Below are 9601 nucleotides of genomic sequence, written 5' to 3'. Positions count from 1 at the left end.
TATCTGCTTGACCCTATTGTAAGGAGCTCAGAAATGCTGTTATAGTAGTACTTGGAAAAAATTGTAATTTGTAATTGGCATGCTAGGAGGAGCTGCACTGCTGTTACTACTATCCCGTGCCCAGAGGGCAATCGCACAACATAAGCAAATGCCACAAAGCAGCCCTCCCTACCTCAATCTAAAGGCAAGACTAGAGTCTGAGAGGAGTCCTGGGGTGCAGGAAGAACATACGGTGAACTGAGCATTTCTCCCCATGAACGGCGATTCCTCACGTCCTTCTGAGTGAACTTCCAGAAGCATCTCTGTAACCTTGTGAACATTGACTTTTTAAAAACTGTCCAGCCAGAACTTCATTCCCTAGCAGAGTTTCCTTCCACTTTTACACACACCAAAAAAAAAAAAAAAAAAAAAAAAAAAAAAAAAAAAAAAGAGGCTTGCTGAATTAATGAACCACTTCTCTTATCTATTTTTCCTGTTATCTAATTCTGAGAAGGAAGCTGGGAGCTCAGAGGGAGCTGGGAGACACGGCTCACAACGTCTCCCTCCCACCCAGCTGAGAACAGCCTGGAATCCCTCGGCAGAGTCTGCCTCACACCAGGCCTTGAGCAGCCGCAGGGACGCCGCTCCCCACCGCGGGTGAGTCCCCTCCTGGCCCTCCTGGTGACCGCTCTGCCGGGGGAGGCTGGGATGCTGGGGGAATGGAAGGCTTGGGGAGTCTCCTTGCTCACCACAATCTCCAGCTGTGGGGAGAGGGAGGTGGAGGAGGGGAGGGGAAGGCTTCCCCAGCGTGGGGCCGAGGCGGAGGCTTGTGGAGAGGCTTTGAGGCCTTTGCGGACAGGAAGGAAGGATGAGGCTCTGCTAAGGCCAGGCCGCAGACGCCGGGCTTCCGTCCCACTTTCTTTCTGTGTCTCTCCTTCTTACAATTAGGTGGCATTTTAGTTTCTCTATTTCCTGATGCAGCTTCCCACTCCGACAACTGGAAACGGAGAGGGGTGGCTGGTGTCTCAGGAAAAACCTAAATCAATACATACACACCAGAAATCAAATGGATCTGACCAGGTATCCCAGAATCATCTGGCCTCTGCTTCCTCTAGCACACCCAAATCCCCTGGGGTCCCCCGCAGCCCTTGGTGTCCTCTTAAGAACGCCCTTGGAAAGTTCAGGCAAACTCTTCCTGGCCCCTATCAGACCCAGCCCAGTTTGCTTTTGGGGTCAGAAAGTCTATGCTGTTTCCCGTCGGTTGGCTTCATTAGTTAGTAGCTAGGTCTCAGAGCCCTCAGTGTCGGGTACTTTTCTTTGCCTATTCGCAGATCAAGGGTCAGCCAGGCTTGGTATAGGGTTTAATTTTCGTTTATTCTGGAGCCAGACCTGTGATGGGAAGGAGGCGTGGGGGTGGGTCTTGCAGGTGGACCACAGAGATGGTATTTTTCTTCCCCAGGCCCACTGCCTGCCTTGCAGAGCTTGGTCGCTAATGCTTTTGGTTGCACACGCTTTTGCATACAAGTCGAACTTACCTCTACTTCCTATAAAGCCAAAGTCTGGGCAAATGAGCCTTGTATCTGATTTGTAGCTGAGAAAAGGGCTGAGTGAAAATAATAATAATAATAATAATAATAATAATAATAATAATAAATAGGAGTGACAGCTTTGAGAAGGAGTGCAGCTTTGAGAAGGCACGGGTCAGTGTCATAACCAAGGCTCTGAGAGTTTGAAACCTACCAAGTTTCCTGTGCCTCCTCCACATGCTTGCAGGTTGAAAGCAGACAATGCCATTTGTTCACTCTGTAGCCTCAGGAGGACCCAGCAAGTGCTCTTCTGGAATTGGGTAGGATTGAGGGCAAAGCCTCTCAGTTCTGGTGTACCTATTACAAATATTAGCTTTGCGAAGCAGAGAACAGAAAATTGTTCCCTTTGACTATCTTTCCATCTCCAGCAGCCCGGCCGGCTTCCAGGGGATGAATTGAAAAGCTGTCACAAAACTTACACTCATCTGCATTGCTTATCTTTCCCCTGCCCGACTCTCTGGCTTGCTTACCCTTGCTAATGTTTTCCCAGGGCTGATATTCCTGCTCTTCTGTACGCTGTCCAAAAATAAGGGAAATTGAAAGGGTTTTAGTGGGAAAAGCAGGGACGGGCCAATCTGAGTTGAGGGAAAGCCGTATTATGTAAGGTTGCTAGAATCCTGTGATTTATCATCACAAAATTGGATTGGCTTTTTAAGTAGTAGTAGCAGTAGTTGTTGTAGTATTTGTAGTACTAGCAAATGTTTTGTTTCTGCTGGTCTCATTTTGATAAATCAGTCTAGAGTAAAGGATACTTGAAAGTCCCACTTTATGACCTTTTTTTTTCAGAGTTCGTTTTTAGTGACATAATCATTGCCACAAATTTCCTTTTTCTTCTAAGAATTTGTCTCTGAAAGTGATTTTGCATTCACAAGTTCGATTGGGGGGGGAGCCTTAAAGACAATTTTGTGTGCTTAGTATTGAGGAAGTGTTTATAAATTACTCTTTCTCCCTGTTCTAGTCTCAAGTCTAATAAAATATCAATTTCAAATAGCTTTCTAATGTCTTGTTATATTTGCCAAGTGATTTATAGGACAGAAAATTATAGTTTGCATATGTAAAGTTCAGAGATATTTTAGAGCTTGGAGCAGAGGAGAGGAGAGGTTTTAGGGTTCAATTCAAGCCATCAATCTCCAATTGTCTAAACACGGCACGAAGTGGAGATTCGAGGCAATTATCCGAATAATTGGGGGGGGCACTTTCGCCTGAATTATCTAGATAAAAGTGCGACACAGGAGAATGTCAGTGGCCCTGAACGCCCTGCCTCGGATATCCACGGTCGCGCGAATTCGGGCAATTTTTCTGAAGGTTCTCAGACTCGGGGATGGGGGAGGAAGGGGACGTTTCTAGAAGAAGCTTAAAGGGGGCTCGCGCCGCACGACTGTAGGTGGAGGGCGTGCGCCGCGGGACGCCCCAGCCGGGTCTGATAAAGCCCCGAAGCCGATCTAAGGTCAATAAACCAGGCGGCGTCAGGCTCGGGCCGAGAGCCGGGAGGGGAGGGGAGTGGAGCCCGCTCAGGCTGGCGGCAGAATGAAAAGGAACCCGGACTGCTGTGGTCCGAGCCCTGGGCCGCGTGCGGGGCGCGAAGCCTGGGAGAGGAGCTGGGCGCGCGGCCTGGGCCCCCCACTTGCCCGACCCCAGGGCAGCCAAGCACCCGCGGCCTTAAAAGTATCCCGGCGAGCCCTGAGTGGGCCGGGTCCTGGGCGAACAGTCCTAGCCCTGCACTGAGTTTGGAAAAGCGAACGGAAAGTGACATTTTTACAGGGGCGAGGTTGGGGTCGGGAGGGAGATGGAGACCCCCGAATAATGGAAACGCAGAAGCCTCAGAGACACCACCAACAGGCAGAGAAGTGTCCCTAAGAGGGGAAAATGAGGAAGAGCGTAACAGTATTGTTAACTGGCCATGAATTTTAATCCCTGTTGTGTGTCGCCGAATAGTTTACAAACTCTTCTTGCAGTGGGGTTTTGTTTCTCCCACTCCCCGCATGATGAGAAGAAAGAAAGATTGGGACAAGTTAATTGGCTCAAAGTCACGTCGCCGGAGTCTCCTGCCAGGGGGCTTGGACCAGTTGCTAAAGGACTTCCCGCCGGAGGTCTTCCCAAGAGAGACTCCCAACCACAGCGCGCAGCCCGCGGGGAAAACATAACTCGCGCTTGTAAATGACGCCGCTCCCACCTAGGCCGCTCTGGGGCCGCTTAACGTCCGGAATGTCCCGACCCCCGGCTCAATCTTTGGTGCAAAGCCTGAGTGGGCAGGCGGGAGACGTGGCGGTGCCGGTGGAGCGGGGTACTTCAGCAGCTCGAGGCTCGGAAGATCCCCGCGGACAGGCGCGACAACGCGCCCTGGAGCCGGCGAATCTCTGCAAGTAACTAACCAGGCCCCTCGGATTCATTGCCACTTTCCCGCCCTCCGCCCACGAGGCCGAGGAACTCCCTCTCATCGCCTCTCCGTTCCTGGCAAGGCCGAAGCCGGTTTGCTTTGGATGCATTTCGATCAGTCTGGCCACATGGGCCAGGTCACCTCGGACGGGTGTCGCGCCCACGTCCTTCGTGGTCGCATGCTGGTGGGCCAGGAAGCCCAGGCCATGCCCAGCCGGGTCCGAGCCGCGGTCGGTGGCGTGACCTCTTGCCAGGCCTGGCGCTGCTGCGAACGTGTCTCGGGTCGCCCTTTGTGCCAGAGACCCCCCCTTGGGGAACCCGGAGTCCTCCAGCCGCTGCGCACGGATACCCCGGGAGGCGAGGAGCGCCCGGCTTCTGCGCACCCCTCTCCAGGTGCGAGGTGCTCACCCGCCCCTAGCTCTGCTCGCCCCGACGCCGCTGTCCCCACGCTCTGGGCAGCAAGACACATAGCGAAGCCCCTGACCCATTTCTTCTCAGTTGCGACCCCCTGTGTGAGACCCCTAAAGAGGCCAAGGATCACAGTAGGTGTTTCATCCAAACGGTCACTGTGTCCCCCAGGTTAGGCTGCTGGCATCTCAATATCCCCCTGCAGAGAGACCCCGCACCCCCGAATCCCATACCCCAGCCTGCAAAGCACAGATCCAATGCCTTCTTTCTCTGGCCGGGTTTGGAGGGACACTGAGGGGCATGGGTGGCACCCCAGGCTCGCAGGTTTCGTGGTCCCGAAAACCGAGCCCAGGGAATCTCCAGCTCCGTTCTGTTCGCAAAACCTTCGGGTGTTAGTCACAGGCCCTGGCCCGCGCGGGATCTGGAGGCAGAGATTTCTCGACGCTTGGGGACTTATGCCTTGTCTGGGAGCGACTGGATTCCCAGGCCTCTGCACGCTGAGGTTCCGGGGAAGAGCACTGTCTTCACCACTTCTCGACCTGCGCCTGAACCCATCAAATTTCCAGCGCTCGTCCCCTTAGGTCTCACAAAAACTCCTGGCAGACCCTTCCAGGGCCACGCGTGGCTCAACTCGGGGGCCGTAGCTACGATCCCCGTTGAGACGCCGGAATTCCGGGCTCGGTCCCCGCGCGGGGTGCAGCGCTCGCGGGGGAAGATGGGGTCGGTCCCTCTCGGGAACGGCTGCTGTTGTTTCTTTAGATACTGAATATAATTTCTCCCTCATCCACCCCACTCGCTGTTCTTAACAATTTTATTTATTGGTTTACTATTGTCTTGTGAACGTTTCTTGTCTCCTTCTTGCCTTTTTTCATCCCCTTTCTCTCTTCATTTCTCTCTTTTTCCTTAATTCTGTTGCAAAGTTTCCTTTTCTTACTTAATCAAAATCCTCCCCGCTTACTTTGTTCTTTGCCCACAGCATTCGTTCTTCTTTTCTCCTTGCCTGCCTGTCTTCCTTCCCGCTGTTCTTGGCCGTGGGCAGACCCGGCTGATTTAAGAACTGCAGTTTTTCCCTGGCATACTCTGCGCTTTCAGATGTGGTCCGCGTCTGGCTGGGTCTTTTCCCACCCCAATCTGAGGTCCTTGCCCCTCACAATAAATTCGTTTTTATTCATTCTGATGTTTGCATACAGAAGTTACTCGATAAAGATGTTTTGTTTGATGAATCAAAAGGCTTCTTGTCTGTGAATTATTTTAATTTCTGGATATTAAACTGCACAGTAGCTATTTTATTTGCCTTTAATAAATTTCTTAAGTTTTCACCTCTAACTAATGGCACATTATAAATAATTTTCCAAGCACTAGGTGGTGTCTGACAAGACTGATTCACTAAAAAACGATGCAGAATTTCTTAAATGTAGAATCTTTTAAAACGGTGTCAGATGGCTTCTCCTGCCACATCGTTTATTTGTGGCTTCCACTAACTCTAAAGATTGAACAGGAAACTGATATGGTAGAAATAGATAACTTTTCCTTGTTCACTAGCTAAGATTTTATTTGCTTTCTGTTAGATCACAGTAGTTCTATCATAATAATGATAGAACAATTAGTCTTTCTTTGTAGATAAATAATGATTTCGAGTGCTTATTATTTGTTTTATGTAGAATTTGTTGTTAGATCATACATGAGAATTTTATTTCATAGAATAGTGCTGATAGATAGTAGATGCTTTTCATTTCCAACAAAACGGAGACAAGATTTTGCTTGTAAGAAGTTTTTTTTCCCTTCAAGAAACTTAAAGAAAACTTTAACTCTTAAAAAAAAAAATCTAACAAAACTTTCCTTAAAGAAACAAAATTATTAACGGGGAAAAACTTGACCATGAGAAATTCAGAAGGAAGATGTGAAAGTCAGTTGTGTCTCCTCTGCAATGATTGCAGAACTACAAAAGTTAGGAAAGCTACTATCCTACTGGTCAGACGTAGTAGTCCCCGTTTGTGCAAAAACACCTCTTGGTCGTGTCGATGTGGGGAGGGAGTGTGGTCCAATAGTCCTTCTCACTTCTCAAAGGTTGACACAGAATCTAACAGTTACCCTCTTAGAACTACTCCCGAGAATTCAGTAGGTAGTAGCTAGTTTCCACACCGGGGACCTGCTTTGTTAAATGCTATGGGTTTGGGGACAAGACTTTGGGTTCAGAGAAAGTTCTGGAACAGTCTTGAGGTGGAAACAGCCTCGGTGCGCGCGGGTTTCCCGACAGCTCTCTGGTCTCTCTTACCCCCTAAGTTTTCCCAGCCTTCTCGCCGGATTGCCTTGGAAAGCTCTTGGTGTGGTGGCCACTGGGGTTTGCTCCAGCAGAGATAATGGAGGGGCTCGCTATCTAATCTGGACAGCAGCAGGAACAATCCATTAGACCGCAGCATTTATCCGGGGCGGGGGAGGACGGAAGGACGGGGCTGGCGTGCTCCACCTGGCCCTGGGAGGCGCAGAGCTGCCCCATAGGTGGCAGGGGGATTAATCAGAGAGTTTTGTGCTCAATCAAAACTCACCACTGCGTATTATGCTTGCTGATGCTGGTAAATAGTAATTCTACCCATTGGGACTGTTAGGAAGTAGCAGAATCCCTTTGGGTTGGAGGGATCGTTTTTTTCTTTTAAGAAGTTCAATGTGCTTTACATTGTCTCATTCAAACTCACCCATCAAGGGGCGCGGTTCGATTCCAACTTTCACCGTATTCCTTGAGACTAGGGAGACTAAATCCATCCGCCCATTCTTTCATTCATTCATTCAGCAAACATTTACCAAGCTTTCCTCTGCGCTAGGCATTATGCCTTGTACTGACAGGTTAAATTATTTGCCCAAGATGAGGACTAAAGCCGGCGACTGGGGCGGGACCCTAAATCAACTATTTCAGTCCCGCAACTGCTCACTTGTTTGCCCCAAGACACACAAATAGGAGATGTTTGGCGTCGGAAGGGCCCCAGGGGTTATCTAGCCAGCCTTCCATTCAGTGCAGGAATCCCTCCCCACAATGCCCGGGCCAGGCCCCTACCTGTACTCTCCGCCAGCTCAGGAAACTACAGCTCCCGGGTGGGCTTCCCATTTGAAAGTGGCCCTGTGAACGGGAAAGAATTTCCCTGGGAGAAAACGGTCTTAGCCTGCCCACACCTAAACTTCTTAGACTGCTGAGCCCTTAATGCTACATGACTCCCAAGTCTCTGGGTTTATGCCCCAAGAGTAAGGGTTCCCCTGCCCAAGGGCAACCCATGTCCTCAGCCATAACTTGCTGGCCTCGACCTGGGCTGTGCCATGGCTCCCTTCAGCCTTGCCCTGGTGATGGAGATCCCTGAGCTGCTGGAAACTAGAGCCCCTGCAACTTGAAGACGCTGTGGGCCTTAGTCAAGCCAACCTTCCTCTGTTGCTATGGTGGATATTTGCTGCCAGGTGAGAGAAAACACTATAGGGAGTAGCCAAAGAATTGCCAGAGCCTAGATTCTAGATTCTAGTTCCCACACAAACACCTACAAGCTGGGTGACCTTGAGTAAGTTATTTCACTTCTATTTCTAGCATAGTCTAAAAATAAGGTGCAGGAATGTGCTTCTCAAAAGTTGAAAATGACATCTTTTTCAAAGATAAAATTTCTCCTTATAGTATGTGCTCACAAAAGGCAATTTCTGAACCATAAACTCATTACAAAGAATGTTCTGGAAACTTTTTAGATTTGTGGAGATCCTAAATGTACATTGTCCCTAGATCAGTGTAAGAGTTTAGACTCCAGTGTTAGAATGATGTGATTTGAATTCCATCTCCGCCACTCACTGGCTGTGTTTTCTTGGTCAAATAACTTAACACTTCTGTGTTTCAGTTTCTTATATTTTAAAATCCTTATAAACCTTAGAGGACGGAAAGACTGCCCTAATCCCTGAGATAATCATGTGTTCAGCTGGATGCTAATGTTCTCCTTGTTTTTGTTTGGCTTTGTGTGTTTTGTTTCTTAACCTATTACTTCAAAACTCTTCAGAAATTAAATACATCTAATAAGAGGTAGAAATTTACCTGACACATTGATAAATATATTTTTTATTTAGCTTACCCAAAATTGACTGCTGCTAGTGGTTGTGGAAATTGTGTGAGTTAACCTTTCTGAAAGGCAATTTGGCAATAGACATTCAAAACCCAAAAAGTGGTCATATTCTTTGACCCACTTTTTCTGGTAATAGAAATTTACCCTCAGGAAATAATCAGAGATTTACAAGATGCTTTACTTAGCAAAATTTATGATTTGACAAGGATGCACCAAACATTATGAATTGAGGTGAAAAATAGAAAATAACCTAAACTCTAAACAATAAGAGTTAACTTACATGAACTAAACTAAATCCATTACATGATCATTAAATTATGTTTTCTTAAGATATTCAATGACATGAGACCTCTTGATTCTTAAGAAATAAAAAGTAGATTGTGAAACACTTCTACCACAATCGAGAAAGAGAAGAGAGAAGACTAATGTTTCCAATTCTTTCTGCCTAATGTGGCTAAGGATGGATTTGGTTGTCCCCGTTATACTTTTCTGTATTTCTGTGACAAACTCGTGTTTATTTGAAAGCAGAATAAACAAATATTTTGAGAGAGGTGAGGAAGATTGGCCAGATCCAACACATGTCAGCCTTCATCAGGCTTCCTACGTACGATGTTTATGACTGTTGTGCTTTCGTAGCAAAGCATTTGTTCCAGAGAATTCAGTTTTAGGGTCCCCAAAACTCAATGGACTCAAAACTCCAAGAACAGCCCTGGACTCCTGATTCCAGGCTAGAGATGTTCTCAGGTGGTAGGAGTGATTTTTCCACAAGGAAGAGATTCCCCTCCCCGTTTAGAAAATGTTTTCAGGTTCAAATTTTCTCAGAATTTCACTTGCAACCTTGAGTGTTTCTGAAATTGAAAACAATCATCTAAGTTCTTGTAACTTTTCCCTCTTCCACGACTCCCTTTTCTGGCAGGAGGATGTGGTCGGATGTGAGGCCAGGTGTGGCGTAGTGATGGGGGGCGCTGCAAATAGAAGCTGATTATTCAGACCTCAGGGAGGGAGAAAAGGAGGAGACTTGGTGGGGGGGAAAGTCAGACCTTTGGTGGTGGCCAAGAAGCCAGGTGTTCAGAAAGGAAGGCCGTGTGAAGGCAAGAGAGCCAAAGCGGAGGACAGGACTGCAGACCGAATGAATCACAAGACAGCTCTTAACAAATGTCAGGTGCCGGT

General features: G+C 48.1%; 1 protein-coding gene across 3 annotated transcripts in view; it reads left to right on the top strand.

Moving 5' to 3' along the window:
- Window positions 1-506: 506 nt before the first annotated feature.
- The window catches only part of GATA4 (GATA binding protein 4), an 82993-nt gene continuing 73898 nt past the window's right edge, over window positions 507-9601 (top strand). For 2 of the 3 annotated variants that reach the window (XM_054498856.2, XM_054498853.2), the window contains exon 1: window positions 507-636. The gene's annotated coding sequence lies outside the window, so the exon portion shown is untranslated. The remainder of the gene's footprint in view (window positions 637-9601) is intronic. The other variant, XM_054498854.2, reaches the window with a different exon arrangement.

Source organism: Pongo pygmaeus, chromosome 7, assembly GCF_028885625.2.
Source record: "Pongo pygmaeus isolate AG05252 chromosome 7, NHGRI_mPonPyg2-v2.0_pri, whole genome shotgun sequence".
Classification (NCBI taxonomy): Eukaryota; Metazoa; Chordata; class Mammalia; order Primates; family Hominidae; genus Pongo; species Pongo pygmaeus.
The sequence above is the reverse complement of the archived record's forward strand: the minus strand, read 5'-3'. Positions and strand labels throughout refer to the sequence as shown.